The 16,064-nt window shown below is 41.2% G+C and overlaps 1 long non-coding RNA gene across 1 annotated transcript in view; it reads left to right on the forward strand.

Moving 5' to 3' along the window:
* LOC116755427 overlaps positions 1-12,632 on the forward strand; it is a 28,966-nt gene extending 16,334 nt beyond the window's left edge. The window contains exons 2-3 of the long non-coding RNA XR_004350374.1: positions 9,549-9,663; positions 12,557-12,632. This is a non-coding gene — a long non-coding RNA (uncharacterized LOC116755427). The remainder of the gene's footprint in view (positions 1-9,548; positions 9,664-12,556) is intronic.
* The last annotated feature ends 3,432 nt before the right edge of the window (positions 12,633-16,064 follow it).

The raw sequence follows: 16,064 nt of genomic DNA on the forward strand, positions 1-16,064 counted from the left end.
GTGAAACAGGCACATTGGTACTCAGGTCCTTGTGTAGTTCTCCTCTCATATTGAAGCAGGACTTTAGCCAATAGAATACCAAGAGTGGTACTGGACCATTTTGTATCTAAGCCTTTAAAAGTCCTGGCAGCTTCCTCTTTTACACTTGCAGGGAAGGAAAGAAAAACTTTTTTTCTGTATCCAACTTAGGTCATTGACTGGGGCCCTGCCAATTAAACTGCCTAAAGACAGAGAGAAGAACAAAAGAATTTTATTAACACTTGCATTATGTGTATGCTCAGTGATGAGTTGCTCAAAGGAGTGGCTAGAACTTGGGCTTGTATGGCATCTTAGCAAAGAACAATAAATTTGTAGAGAAGTGACAGGACAAAGGGAGATGGTTTTAGGCTTCCAAGGGTGACAAACTGTGGGAAGGTAAATATGTGGGGGAAGCTAATGGAGTGAGGTTGGTTTCTGCAGGTCCATATCGGTGTTGACTTTCCGTCTTTTTCATGGCCATAAAACTTCCCTGGGAGGGGGAGTTATGGCAGCTCTCATTTCTCAGAAGTTTCTGCTTTTTGTCAGGTAAGGGAAGTTCCTGGAAGGTGTCTTTCTGCACTTGTCAATTCTCATTTGCCTCTAGCTCAAAATAATCCTTATGCCAATGGCGTATTTCAGGGTGGCATATTCTGGCCCCTACCCACTCTTGGAAGCTGGCCACCATGTATGAAGTCCAACTACCATGCTGTAGAGAGAGGCCATGTAGAAAGACCTTGGAGGATGAGATACCCCTGAGGATGGAGAGAATGGCCATTTGGAGAAGCGCCAAGGGGCCAGATATGTGAGATCATCTCGGATGTCCCCATGGAGCTTAGCCGTCTGAGTGTAACTGCGCGAGAGACCTAAAATGACACCAGGAGAAGAACTGCTCGCTGAACCCAGTCAACACATAACGTCATGAGAGATCTTAATAAGTTAATGTTTTAAGCCATGAAATTTTGGGTTGATTGATACTTGGCTATCATTCTAGAAGCTATAAAGCATCTGGAAGTGGACTGACAGTAAACAAACAAACGCAGGTAGACCTCCCTATATGTGTTCCAGGCTCAGAGCAGAGGCAATGCTATCAGGAGGCAGCCCAGAGATGCAAAGAATTGGGGTGGGGTTGTGAACTTAAGGACCTTCACTTTGCTAGGCGAGCTGGCTAAGGGAGGGGTGCGCCACATCCAGCTCCTGGATCAGGCAGTAAGGGGTTTGGTGGCTGCAGTGACCCTTCAGGTTGCCATGGTAAATTGAGCATGTCATGACAAGTCCAGCATATCACCACCGCAGTAACCTCCTGCAATATCTCTAATATCCAAGGACAGAAGCTGGCATGTTTGGCAATTTTTTAACGGTGGCAGGGAGGGCATCAAAGCAAAGAATTTAGAGAACTCCATTTATCTTACTTGAGAGAGTTTCCAAACTGTCTCTAGGGAGGTGCGTAGCTGAAAATATTCCAAGAGCAAAGGTCAAGGCTTACTGAGATTGATCTCACCAAATGAAGCAGGATGTGAAAACAAACAAAAAACACAACAGGAGAGATCATTTAGCCAGTGTAATAATAACAGCTATCACTTAAGTACCATTTACTATGTGCTGAAGGCCACTGCCCCAGTTCACTCACAACCTCATAAAAAACGGTGACAGGACGGCAGCGGTCTGATCCCAGGGTTTTCACTATTAGCCACTGGTCCATATAAACAGAATGTGATAAAAGTGACCATTTCAAATCAGTGGGAGAAGAATGGATGTTTCAATAATAGTAAGCTTGTACTGCAGAAATTAGGCCAGTTACAGAAAGGGGTCAGTGCTCCAGCTAACTTCATTCACAAAAAAGAGCAGAATTAAAATGAAGACAGAAATAAACCATGTGCTATGTTAATATCTCTAAGTAATAGAGCATGCTTACAAATTGATAAGAAAACGTCTAATAGGAAATTTGCCAAATGATATGGACAGGCAATAAACAAATATAAAACACAAGTGGTCAATATACACATTAAAAAAAATTACATTTCAACTCAACACAAGAGAAAAGAACACTTGTCCTTTAGATTGGGTTGTTTGTTTTTTTGATATTGAGCTGCATGAACTGTTTGTATATTTTGATTAATCCCTTGTTGGTCACTTCATTTGCAAATATTTTATCCCATTCTGTGGACTGTCTTTTCGTTTCGTTTATAATTTCCTTGCTGTGCAAAAGCTTTTAAGTTTAATTAGGTCCCATTTATTTGTATTTATTTTCATTACTCTAGGAGATGGATCCAAAAAATATTTCTGTGATTTATGTCAAAGAGTGTTCTGCCTATGTTTTCCTCTAAGAGCTTTATAGTATTCAGTCTTACATTTAGGTCTTTAATCCATTTTGAGTTTATTTTTGTGTATGGTGTTAAGGGAGTGTTCTAATTTCATTCTTTTACATGTAGCTGTCCAGTTTTCCCAGCACCATTTATTGAAGAGACTGTCTTTTCTCTGTTGTATATCCTTGCCTCCTTTGTCATAGATTAGTTGACCATAGGTGCGTGGGTTTTCTGTCCTGTTCCATTGATCTGTATTTCTGTTTTTGTGCCAGTACCATACTGTTTTGATTACTGTAACTTTGTAGTATCGTCTGAAGTCAGAGAGCCTGATTCCCACATCTCCATTTTTCTTTCTCAGGACAGAATTTTTTGAAATAAAATATCAGTACTCACTATTAGCAAAGATGAAAAGAGGTGGCCATTTTCTTACACTGTTTATAGACAAATGAATTGCAATATTCCTGGAAAGTTAAATGGCAATATGTAAAAACATCTTTAAGATTTTTATAATTTTTCATGTAATAACTCTACTTCTAGATATTAGTTCTAAGGAAATATCAGAAATATGAACTCCCTTTTATAAACAAGATTTATATATCCTCATTAATTACAATAGTAAAAAACTAGAAGGTGGAAATAGCCCAACCGTTGATCACTTAGAAGAATGATTCAACAAATTACATTGTATACATTTGATGGAATTGCTTAATTATTGTAAATCATGATTTTGAAGCATATTTACTAACACAACAAAGTGCCACTTATTCATTTATTTGTTCATTCTGCCAATATGTATTGAATAACTAACACGTGTCAGGCACTGTTATAGGTGCTGTGTTTTCATAATGAACAGAACTCCCTTCTGGAACAACTGCTGTTCTGGAACATACATTCAGTGAGGACAGAAAATAAAAAAGCAAACGTATATGTCAGGTGGCAATAAATGCCAAGAAGAAAAATAAAATCAGAGCAGAGGAGGGTTAATACTGTTAAAATATGATAGAATGATACAGTGTTAGGAACTGTTTATATATTATAATCCTGGTTTTGTAAATAAATAAACAACCACCATTACCACCACCATGATAAATATATGTACATAAAAACAGAACAATGACTTGAAGAAAAAAAGAATCAGAACATTCACAATGGTTAGCCCAGGGTAGTAAAATAAGTTGTGGTTTTCATTTTTTTAATTTTATTTTTAAAAAATATTTTTTAATTTTTAAAAATATTTTATTTATTTTTGGCTGCTTTGGGTCTTAATTGCCACATGCAGGCTTTCTCTAGTTGCGGTGAGCAGGGGCTCCTCTTTGTTGCAGTGTGCAGGCTTCTCATTGCAATGGCTTCTCTTGTGGAGCACAGGCTCTAGGCGTGCAGGCTTCAGTAGTTGCAGCACGCGGTCTCAGTAATTGCAGCACGCGGGCCCTAGAGCACATGGGCTTCAGTAGTTGTGGTATGTGGGCTCAGTAGTTGTGGTGTGCAGGCTCTAGAGTGCGCAGGCTTCAGTAGTTGTGGCATGTGGGCTCAGTAGTTGCAGTGTGCAGGCTCTAGGGCACATGGGCTTCAGTAGTTGTGGCTCGCGGGCTCTAGATCGCAGGCTCCATGGTCGTGGTGCACGGGCTTAGTTGCTCTGTGGCATGTGGGATCTTCCCAGACCAGGAATTGAACCCAGGTCCCCTGCATTGGCAGGCAGACTCTCAACCACTGCACCACCAGGGAAGTCCTACTTGTGGTTTTTAAATATGTTTTCATTTTTCCAAAATGTCAATAAAGAACTTTTATTTAGCATTAGAAAAGTAAACCACAACACAAATTATTTAAATATTCGTTGAGTTACGTTTAAAATGGAAATATTATATTTACATGTTTATTGTTAAGCTTACTGGCTTAGAAGAACACAACACTTGCTAAAACCCATAGAATGTACAACACAGAGTGAACCCTAATTTGTGCCATGGACTTTGGGTGATAGTGGTATGTCAGTGCAGTTTCATTGCTCATAAAGAGCATACCCTGTGGCACAGAATGTCCACAATGCGAGAGGTTGTGTATGTGAGAGGACAGGGAATACATGGGAGCTCTCTGCTTTCCACTCAGTTTTGCTGTGAACCTACAACTACTCTAAAAAAATTAAGCCTATTAATTTAAAAAAAAGAACACAGCAACCGTAATAATGTCAGGCATAGGACTTCTTTAAGGAGGGAATTTTTAAATACCCTTTATCTTGGTAAATTTGGCATAAATTTGGCACATATCTGTCCTTCAGTCCAAGAAGTACAGTTTTTCAGTATCATGTGAAACGTTTACCACATTTATAAGGGTATTTATATTTATTTAAATACCAGGTCTGTCAGATTGAGGTACAAAACCAATGCCTATTTATTACTGAATAAGAAAGTTCTGGTCACATGGGCTGGAATACGCGTATTGCTATAAGCAACATATTTTCTTTGTGAAGGAATGGAAAAAGGCTATATTATCAGAAGGTGGGCTGGAGAGCCTGAAATTAGAGGAATTAGGAACTAGTTTTATGATTTGATTATCTAAAGTGTTTCTCAAAGTATAAGTCCATTGACTACCTCCATCAGTCTCCCCAAGGATGTTCACTAAAATGGAAATTCTTAGACACTAACCTAGATTTACTGTATCAAAATCTCCAGGTATGGACCCAGAGTCTGCATTTTTAACAAACATCCAAGATGATATTTATGTGCATGGAAGTTTGGGAACCAGCAGTACTTGGTTCCAGTGTAACCAGGAAAAAGGGTAGTGGTGCCCCTTTTCTACAATATGGGAGACTTTGCCAATAGGAGACTTACCAAGGGTGTTGGTAAGACTGACTTTTCACTAAATCTACTGGTAGAGTACTGCTAATTTCAAACTCTGAGACTGCTTTTCTCTGATTCCCTGATGTTCTTAACTTCATTTGATCGCTGTCAAGTCATGGGAGAAAATCATTCTTTTTTCACTTCATATCACTGCCCAGATTTATTATATACTTTTTATATATTTTTATAGAAGTGTAATTGCATACAGTGACAGTGACAATTTGATGAGTTTTGACAACTGCAGATATCCATGTAACCAGTACTCCAGCTGAGTATCCCATCATCCTAGGAGGTTCACTACGGTCTCTTCCATTCTATCCCTGCCCCTATCTATCCTGGCAACCACTATCATGATTTCTCTCCCCACAGATCAGTTTTGCCTGTTCTATAATTTCATGAAATGATGTATTGACTATGGGATAACTCCATAATTTTTATAAAAGACAGTGACACTCATTTTTCCAAGTTCTTTTAAGAGAAAGCACTCTAGACAACCCTTGGAAAACTCCAACACATTTCATTTTGTGTTGGTAAAGGTGGAATACCTTACTAGAAGTATAAACAGTATGCCGCTGAGGACTTTAGAAACTATTCTTCTGTAATTAGTTAGCTAGTTTTAAGCCTTGAACTAGACATATTTCAACTAAAAGCACTCTGATACTAGGAAGAGTATGCAGATGATCCAAATGGAATCAATTCTTCTGATCCGAAACAGTGATACCCCCAATCTCCTGTAAGAATTTGGAGATCAACTTGCTAACATGCTATTGGTAATACTTAGGAAGAAGGAAGAATGTGTGGAGATAGGCAAAAGAATGCCACTTGATCCATAGACTGTGGACCACCAAGTTTGGTCCTGTATTAGCTTTCAAAAGGGATCAGTAACATCTTCCCCAACCTTGGATTTCAACATATTCTTATCCACTTTTGTCTTTGCAGCCCCACAATTGCAGTCTTTTTCAGACCCTAAAAGAGAAATTTGAGAAATAGTACATCCTTTCTACCATCCATTACCATAATTCCCTTGTACCTGTAACACATCCTCTGGTCCTTGCCAGTTTTGCATGCTTTGATTCCTCCAGGATTTTAACATTCCTGCTACCATTTGTATGGTTCTCTGTCACTCTGACCACTTGCCTCCGTCTTTTTGAGTGTTCATTCTATATTCTAGTTTAAAGAGCTCTGTGCCACCTCTCTAATTTCTTTAAGAATATCCCCACCTCTTTTCCCTTCTTTGGAATTGCCCAAAGTCATGCTTCTGAGCACTTCCTGGTACTGTCTTCTTTTGGAAACTTGTGGAATTATGCCTATTTTAAAAGATATCTTAAGTCTAGCTTCCTTAAGTCCTCTGTACGCATTTTATCCAGCTCATCCTTGTCTTCCCTTGAAGACGACATGGCCACATTCTCCCAGGGTCTCATCCCTTCCACTCTAACAAATGGCTTCTTCCCATTGGTTGGAATCAGTCAGAGCATAGTTATTTTTATTCTTTCCTCTACCTTCTAGGATGTGAAGGCAAGTGAAAAAACTCTGCTTTTATCTGAATGAGATATCCAGAATGTTATCCCCAGCGTGTGTGCTCTGCCAATTTTGTGGCTTTCCCCCGTGTGGCTCAGCTCAGTTTCCATAAAAACATCACTTCTGTTCCTCTCTCCTTTCATCTTCATCCAAGTGTTCAGGGATTCCTCTGAATCTATTGTTATTACAGCCTACAATGCTGTTCCATCTCCTCTCAACGGGTCTTTTGTGCACAGCACACCCTTCTATCACTATGTTCCCATGGACCTGTTCCATCCTGCCAACTCTCTTGGTATCTATGAGGTCTTGTTTGTCACCCTGTGCTGTAATCTCAAGGTTACTATGTTCTGTGCATGATATCAGGACATCTGCTGTCTAGTTTGTTTCTGATGTCCTTCCCAATAGTTTTCTCATGGAATCACTCGGCACCTCCCTCACTGTTGAAATTCTTCCCAGGCCTTCCTTCGTGTCATCCATGGAAACCCATTTCAGTTTTATGTAGGTGTTTTTTTCTCCTTTCCCATCTGTTTTCCATTTACAGCCCTTTTGGCCAGATGAGTTGGTCTCTGACTAAACACATTCTTTTCACTCTTTGAAAAATGCTCTCCATTCTTAGTCAAATATCCTTCATTCCTACATTTGAAGCTGTGGCCCTGAAATGAAAATTTGCACCAAGTGTGTACCTGGCCATTCATTTTTTTTAAAATTATTTAATTATTTAATTTTTGGCTGCATTGGGTCTTTGTTGCCGCGCCTGGGCTTTCTCTAGTTGAGGCAAGCGGGGGCTACTCTTCGTTGCAGTGCGCGGGCTTCTCATTGCACTGGCTTCTCTTGTTGCGGAGCATGGGCGCTAGGCATGTGGACTTCAGTAGTTGTGGCACGTGGGCTCAGTAGTTGTGGCTTACGGGCTCTAGAGCACAGGCTCAGTAGTTGTGGCACACAGACTTAGTTGCTCTGCGGCATGTGGGATCTTCCCGGACCAGGGCTCAAACCCGTGTCCCCGGCACTGGCAGGCGGATTCTTAACCACTGCCCCACCAAGGAAGTCCCCTGGCCATTCATTTTTCATGTCACATTTTCGTTCTCCACATTTGTGCCCTAAGTCTTCTATGTTCCAAATTTCACAGCATCTTGAGATGCTTCCATCTCTGTTTTGACGGCTTTTCATTTCCCTGTAACTTGGCAGTTGATAGTTTGACCAGCCTCAGCAGGCTCTGCCATATGCCAGATTCATATTCCGTGAAATAACTCCTCTTCCTGCATGACTTAATTGTGTCAATTCATAGATATTACCATATCCCTCGCTCGGAGTCCCCAAATTCCAGCATATGACTTTTCCTCTGTAGCTTTACCATTCGTGTGTCTTACTCCTCTGTGGGAAAGGAATATCAAAGGTGGTGTAGCGTAGTAGAAAGGAGGCTTGCTCTGCTACTTATTACTGGGCAGCTAAAGAGGAGAAATAACTGGGAATTCCCTGGAGGTCCAGTGGTTAGGACTCCATGCTTCCACTGCAGGGGGCACAGTTTTGATCCCTGGTCGGGGAACTAGGATCCTGCATGCTGCACAGCACGGCCAAAAAAAAAACGACAAATAACTAAAATAAGTGAACTTTCCAAGCCTCAGCTTCTTTATCCTTCAAGTAGTGATAGAATAATAACATTACTAGGTTATGATGATGATTTAATAAGATACTTTATATGAGACCACTTTGTATGCTGAAAGGAACACAAATACAGGTCTTAAGAATAATCATTGGGTAATTCAACCTGCAGAGCACATGCAGCAGCCATGAGAGGTTGCTCAATATTTGCTCCAACCCTGTATTAACTCAAATATTGAGTGCCTCCTAGAAGCCAGATTCTCTAAAGAGAAACAGAGGCAGGCACACAAAACTCGGTGGTTGAGTTCTTAGCCAGGAAGAAACTGAATTCAGGAGTACGTCCTTTCCCCAGAGGATTACCATGGGCATTGTGGTAGCCTATGCGCTGCTCACAAACGTCTGTGCCATGCTTTGTTCTTTGGATTTTAACACCATCCTGCACAAGTGTTCCTGAGCATCCCAGAGGTCATCCCAGTGGTGTGCAAGAATCTGCTTATTTTCTAGAACTCCAGGCAGTTTGGACCTCTAGCTCATGCAGGATCCACCCTAAGCTAACTTCATCTGGGAACTGGCCACAGTACCCCTTCTCCACCGTAACCATGATGGGATGGCATGGCTCTCTAGTTAGTTTGTTGGACAACTGTAAGAACAACTAACCATGATAATAGCACCTTCAAGTCTCATGTTTTGAATACCTACCATGTGTCACATAGTCTGCTAGGCTCTCAATATACATCACTGTTTTTCAACCATTTTTTAAAAAATTATTGTTCCCCTAAGGAGCCTTTTTAGACATGTTTTTCTTAATATCCCCTCCATGAAATTTTAATACCAAAGACTTACTGTATTTGTTTAGGCACTATATGTATGTCAGTATTATCTGTGCTTTATATGTAAAAAGAGAGATTTTTTTCACCCTCTCCCCTGAGAACAAATTTTCACCCCCTTGGGGATGATGTTACCTCCCATAGAGAATGCATTTTTTAAATATATATAATAGGTATATATGTGTATATATATGTATTTATTTTTCCCCTTCCTGTAATCATTCCCCAAATAATTTCTAAACTGTTTGCTCAGTCTCTGAAACTGTTGCACAACTATTGACCCCAGGGAAAGAAAGTTGATGTGGAGGTAACAGAAAACACTCCATTTGAGGTAAGCCTGCATTTTCCACGTAGAGCCCAGCCCCCTGGTCAAGCCTGCACAGACTCTAGCTTGATGCAATCCTGTGGTCTCTCTCGACACACACTCATTTCTTTGTGACCTCCTCCCGCAGGATCTTGAATGGGATGCTAGACATTGCTCGTGAGAAACCCGAGGAGGATACTAAAAAGACAGCCACAGTTTTCCTCATGCCTGCCGCCAAGTTTCTTGAGGGCCCAGCTGTTGGGGTAAGATTTTGTAGAATTTTTATTTATTTTTATTATATTTTAGAATTTATATATAATTATATATGAGTTATATATAATTATATGTATAAATTCTAAAATTATATATATGTATAAAAACCTCTGAGAGGGCTTCCCTGGTGGCGCAGTGGTTGAGAGTCCGCCTGCTGATGCAGGGGTCACGGGTTCGTTCCCCGGTCCGGGAGGATCCCACATGCCGCGGAGTGGCTGGGCCCATGAGCCATGGCCGCTGAGCCTGCGCGTCCGGAGCCTGTGCTCCGCAACGGGAGAGGCCACAACAGTGAGAGGCCCACGCACAGCAAAAATAAATAAATAAACCTCTGAGATTTCAGATACCGTCTTAGTTTTCTGTAGTGTCAAAGGGCTAGAAAATTTGGAAATGGGGGAAGGTAGTGGTGGAAGGATGGATGGGTGAAAGAGAGAAGGAGAGAGAGGAGAGGAGAGGAGAGGAGAGGAGGGAAGACTAGAGGGCTGGGGTTGGGAGGAAAGAGAAAGAAAAGGGGCATGAGGGAAAATGTACTGGAAAGAGCAAGGGTCTTGGAATCAGACAACTAGCTTGTTACTTTGTGACCTTGGGAAAGTTACTTTAACACTCTAGGTCATTAATACTTGCTTTCTAAGATCTGTGTTCCTATGTACAATATCTGGCATATACAAGGTGCTCAACTGTGTAAGCATTATTATTCCACATACACGTATAGGTAATAAAAGGAATTAGAATCAAATAAATTTGCCAGTCAAGTTTTCTCATCTTAGAAAAGGCTTATGCATACCAGTACAAATGGGTACAGCCACAAGGCATTCTGTGACCTCAGGAGCAAAGGCTGATGGAAGAGGAGCCTTTGTGAGTTTCTGAGGGACCCAGTAAATAGCACCCCTTTTCCCCATTCAGTTTTTAAACCAGTGAGAAATAAGACAAAGGAGTTAGCAGATGGAGGCCAATATATGGCCCTCATTATGATCAATGCTGCTTTACAGAGCACAGCTTCTATCTTTGAGCAAGTGGGGTTCTTAATACCAAACTCCAGAATTTGACCAACTTGCTCATCAGCCTCAGGCAATACCAGAATATGGCAGACTTCCCCATGTGGAGAGAGATGCCCCCTGTGGGTGGCTTCTAAGAAAAGGAACAGAAGCAGGAGCTAGGCCATGCATGATTTCTTTCTCCTTCTAAACTCACCAACCAGGGAAGTCAGTTCACCTTCCGCAGGGAAGGAATGTGTCAGGAAGCAGAAGAGGCCAGGTGTGGTATGCTAATGATGTCCCTCCACTTGGACAGGATTAATCGGGGGTGGTGAGGGTAGGGGTGGGAGTATGAGCTTCCCACCCTCCAACCAGCTCTCAAAGTCAGTAATGGGGTGTTTGCAGAACTGGGAGAATTAATGAGACTCTACAGCTGGCCTTGGAGTGGGAGGAAGGGACACTGTAGTGTGCTTCAAAATGTTTAACAATTAGCTCTCTAGAAAAAAAACTATGTCCATTTGTAAATTTTACTGATGTAAAGGGTATGCAGCACACCATTTATAAATAATAATAAAATATACAATGCTCTTTATTTTTTATTTATTTATTTATTTATTTTGCGGTACGCGGGCCTCTCACTGTTGTGGCCTCTCCCGTTGCGGAGCACAAGCTCCAGACGCGCAGGCTCAGCGGCCATAGCTCATGGGCCCAGCCGCTCTGCGGCATGTGGGATCTTCCGAGACCAGGGCACGAACCCGTGTCCTCTGCATCGGCAGGCGGACTCTCAGCCACTGCGCCACCAGGGAAGCCCCAATGCTTTTTATTTTAAATTCCATATAGCCAGTTGATTCACACTAAATGTCTTCATTGATTTTTTGCTGAACTCTTGTATCCATAGCCAACCTATGGTTGCAATTCAACTATGATTTGACAAGTGGAGTAATTTCCACCACCCAGATACCAATAGATATAAACAACTCATGAGCATAGAAAATAGTAAAATTTAGTAAGATTATTAAGAAGGGATGAGTTTTGAGTATTTATGGCCTTTGTTTTTAATGTAAGTTAATTTTAAGTTTATACAATTTAATTAAATTAATTAATTTTTTTTTTGCTGTATGCGGGCCTCTCACTGTTGTGGCCTCTCCCACTGCGGAGCACAGGCTCCGGACGCGCAGGCTCAGCGGCCAATTTTAATAATGACAGTGTTTAACAGTACAACTTGTAGAAAGCCTAAAAATGTATCAGTTGGCACACCACCGAGGAATGTCCCACAGTTCTAATTATGTTTTTTACAGGTGTGGCAAATTACAGTTTAATCCCCACTTAAGGAGATATTTGGGTAGCCACCTGGCATGAGAGGTGGGCTGGCTGCAGGGATCTCCAAGCAGGAAGAATGGCATCCACCAGGGGGCAGTGTGCTTCCAGGTGGTCCCTCATAGAGGGAGCCAGACCTCAGCCTGCAGTTACTAGAGGAAGAAGGATAAGGGCCACATCTGGGGGCAGAAGGCTGAGACTCAGGGCTTCTTTCTGGGTATTGACCAGGGGAGCAGTCAGGAAAGCAAAACAGAAGTCCTGAGGTGCCATGGGAGAAGAAGTGAGTGGAGAAGCCTCCTGCTGCCTGTACCCATCTGGCAACAGGGCAGCAAGGCCCATTCCAGACCCCACTCTCTGTGGGGGGTGGAGACTCACCCAGGACAGAGGATGAACTTGGGCTCAGGAGTGTGAGTGGGACAGAACTTAAATTACCCCAAATGGGGCTCAGGGCCTGTAGTTGAGAGGGCCAGGGAGGAGAGACCAATACTAGAAGTGAAGCAGAATTTTCTAGTCAGTTAAACAATTTGGAGCCTTGGAGGACTCAAGCAGGATCACAAAAATCCAGTTTCCAGACTGTTCTCTTTCCTGCACACAGGGTCTGTGGTTGAGTTTTTAAGCAGGATCAAGTTACAAAGCGCCACACACCTATCCACAGGGGCTCTGATATGGTAAGTACTTTATATGTGATTTTTCCTTTTTCCATTTTGTATGCTTGTGGTCAGTTTCTGGAAAGCCCATTTCAGGCTAACTGCATCTTTCAGGAGCTTGGAAGTTCAATGTCTTGGTGACTTAGTTTTTCCTACATAAGATAAATCCTGCCACCTTAACAAAGCAAAAGCAAAATTGGTACCTGGAAAAATTGCATTTTCGTATCAGTTTGGGCAGAATTGTCCCTAAAATGTTATAGACTATTCCAATCATTTATATAAAATAAGTGTTTGTTTGTTTCTCTACACTCACCTGTTAGGAGATTCCGTTTGCTTACTTGTTTTGTTTATGAGAGTTTAGCTTCGTATTGAAACTTGAAAGCCAACCATTTCAGAAGAGATGTGCTTGTCTCTTTGCTTGTTTCAGGCATAAATTGCTCCCGGGCCACAGGATAAAAGTCACTTCATAACTGGTGTATGGACCTTAGGTCAATATAAGATCACCAAATTTAGTTTGAGACAATATGTGACTTCATCTTAGATTGCTATTTTTAACAGTTTATGAACACAGTGGTTTACTAGCAAAAACGAGAAAACGGCAAAATTTTGGTGATTAACGTCTATCATAAATTAGTGTTGCAGGAGAAGGGGGAGCGAGAGAATGGTCATGTCCCGAGTCTCGGGCGAGTTCCTGGGACAGGCCACCAAGTGAGGGTCCTTGGTCTCTCATAGGAAAGAATTCAAGAGCGAGCGAAAGTAAAGTGAAAGCAGGTTTATTAGAGACAGACATATTCCACAGGCATAATGCCGGCTGTATCAGAAAGTGAGAGTGGCCCCGGGGTATGGAGTTGTTAGTTTTTATGGGCTGGGTAATTTCATATGCTAAGGAGTGGGAGGAATATTCTAACTATTTTGGGGAAGGGGTGGGGACTTCAGAAATCGGGCCACCGCCCACTTTTTGGCCTTTTATGGTCAGCCTCAGAGCTGCCATGGTGCCTGTGGGGGTGTCATTTAGCTGATGTGTTACAACGAGCAGATGCTCAGGCTCAAGGTCTCCTGGAGGTCGAATCTTCTGCCATCTTGGGCCTGGTCGGTTTTTACCAGTCTTTGTCGTATCCCGTTTTTCTCAATGGCTGTGTCATTCTTTTAACGGTTGTGCCTGCCCCCATTCGTTCCTGTGTCATTCGTTCAAGTTGTTAAATAATTTATTACAAAAAGTGTTTAAAGATTATCATGTTTCATACAGAATGAGAAAAAAGATAGCTAAAATTAATAAACAGAGTCACAGAGTGTATACTGTTTTCAAACTTAAACATGTTTTTACAGTGCATAATTTTAAACATGTGCAGGGCTTCCCTGGTGGCGCAGTGTTGAGAGTCCGCCTGCCGATGCAGGGGACACGGGTTCGTGCCCCGGTCTGGGAAGATCCCACATGCTGTGGAGCAGCTGGGCCCGTGAGCCATGGCCGCTGAGGCTGCGCGTCCGGAGCCTGTGCTCCGCAAGGGGAGAGGCCACAGCAGTGAGAGGCCCGCGTACCAAAAAAAAAAAAAAAAAAAACACGTGCAGATGTAGAGTGTAATGAACCCTCAAATTTTGTTAACTTATTTCATCTATAGCCTTACACCCCCTCAGCATAGCATTTTATCTCTAAACATACAATTAAAAAAAATATACCACTATTACATTTAAAAAATAGTTATAAAAAAATCCATAGTATCTTTCAATAACTGGTCACTGTTCAGATTTCCTCAGTTCTATGCCCACGTATGCATGCTTAGACTTACAAGGACAATACAATACACTGCAATTGGTTAATATTTCTCTTAAGTTTCTTTTAATCTATAGGTTCTTCCATCTATTTTTTAGCACTTTATTTATTAAAGATAACATTTTTCTTTTACTTAATATATCACAAACATTTCCCCATTATTCTTCAAGGCTTCATAATATTCCACTGTGTGGATGTTCCAGAGTTTATTTCCACAATCCTCTATTGTTGGATAATTAATTGTTTCCAATATTTTTCATATATTCAATCTACTGCACTCAACACCTTAACATACATTTTTGAAGAACTGCTTGATTGTTTCTTTAAGAAAAATTTCTAGTCGAAAGAATCAAACTCTCTCCCATTGCTTTTCCCGGTGGCTTGCTTTACTTCTAAAGTAAAAGTATGGACCTGCTGTTGAATTTGATATAAGTTTATACTTTCCAAAAATTGAGGTTTCCTGCAATAAATTTTGAAATCATTTCTTACTGTACTGGTAAGGCTCAGGATTATGTAAACAGGGTCTCTCATTACAGAAAGGTCAGGGAGAGATTTATGGCAAGATGACTACACAGGTGTTCACAGTCAAAGAGCAGGTTAAACTGGAAGGTGTCGTATGTCCTCAATGACCCGTCCCTCTGGCTTGATGAGTCACTTTAGTTTGAATTGAAAATGTCACTCTGTTTTACATGATTGATGAAAAACCCGGAGCATGTAAATAGAATGCCTTGGAAAATGTGTTCATTCCTTCTTTGATGGCTGTGCTGAAACTGTAAGGTTACAAGAAAGTCTAGTTTCCAGGAAGGAATGTGAGCAGTTGAAATTGCCACAGGCTAAGATTCCGCAACTTCCTTTGAAAGCTCTCAGGAATTCAGTGTGGGGTTGGATGAATGAAAAGGGGGTGGGGGTAAAGATAAAACCAGATCAGCCATGAATCAATAACTGTTGAAGTAGGTGGTGGGTACCTGGTGATTCATTCTGCTGTTTTCCCTCATTTGGGATATGTTTGAAAGTGCATGTCTATAATAAAAATTTAGAAAGTTTCTCAGAGTAATATGGCCAATACGTGGCCATGTGCTCCTGCTTGGTTCTTTGGGGCTCCAAGTACAGCCCTTGCAGCAAGCTTGAATGAATAAGATTTCACGATAAATTATTGTAATGGAATGTTTTTAAAGTAATAGCAGTCCTTGGAGAGATTTCAAACTATATTCCATGCAAGTGTGTGCCACCATTCACTTTCATTTCATGAAATAAATGAATCATACAGGAATATTTTACAAGGGAAATTATCATAGCCCCTTGCCAGTGATGCTGGAAGATACTGTCTTATACCCTTTGTTAAGGAGACCACTCTTAAAAAGAAACAAAACAAAACAAAACTTCACAATCAGGAAATTCTACCTTCTGTATAATCTGGTTTATAAATACCTATGGTGTACCAAATTGGGATTCATGAGATAATACTGATTTTTTTTTAAAACTTCTTTAGAAAGTCAGGGATTCCAGAGGCCCTCATACACAGTGGGATATCACCAAGAGTAGCTGTAGGAAATCAGGTGTCTACCATTTTAATTATAGAATTAATTCCAAGTCCTGGTGGAGTAAATTTTGGACATAAAGACTGCTTGCATTAGTTGTACAGATATTTGACCTAAAAGATACCTCCTCATAGTAGGCTAAGGACTAAG

Source organism: Phocoena sinus, chromosome 6 (assembly GCF_008692025.1).
Source record: "Phocoena sinus isolate mPhoSin1 chromosome 6, mPhoSin1.pri, whole genome shotgun sequence".
NCBI lineage: Eukaryota > Metazoa > Chordata > Mammalia > Artiodactyla > Phocoenidae > Phocoena > Phocoena sinus.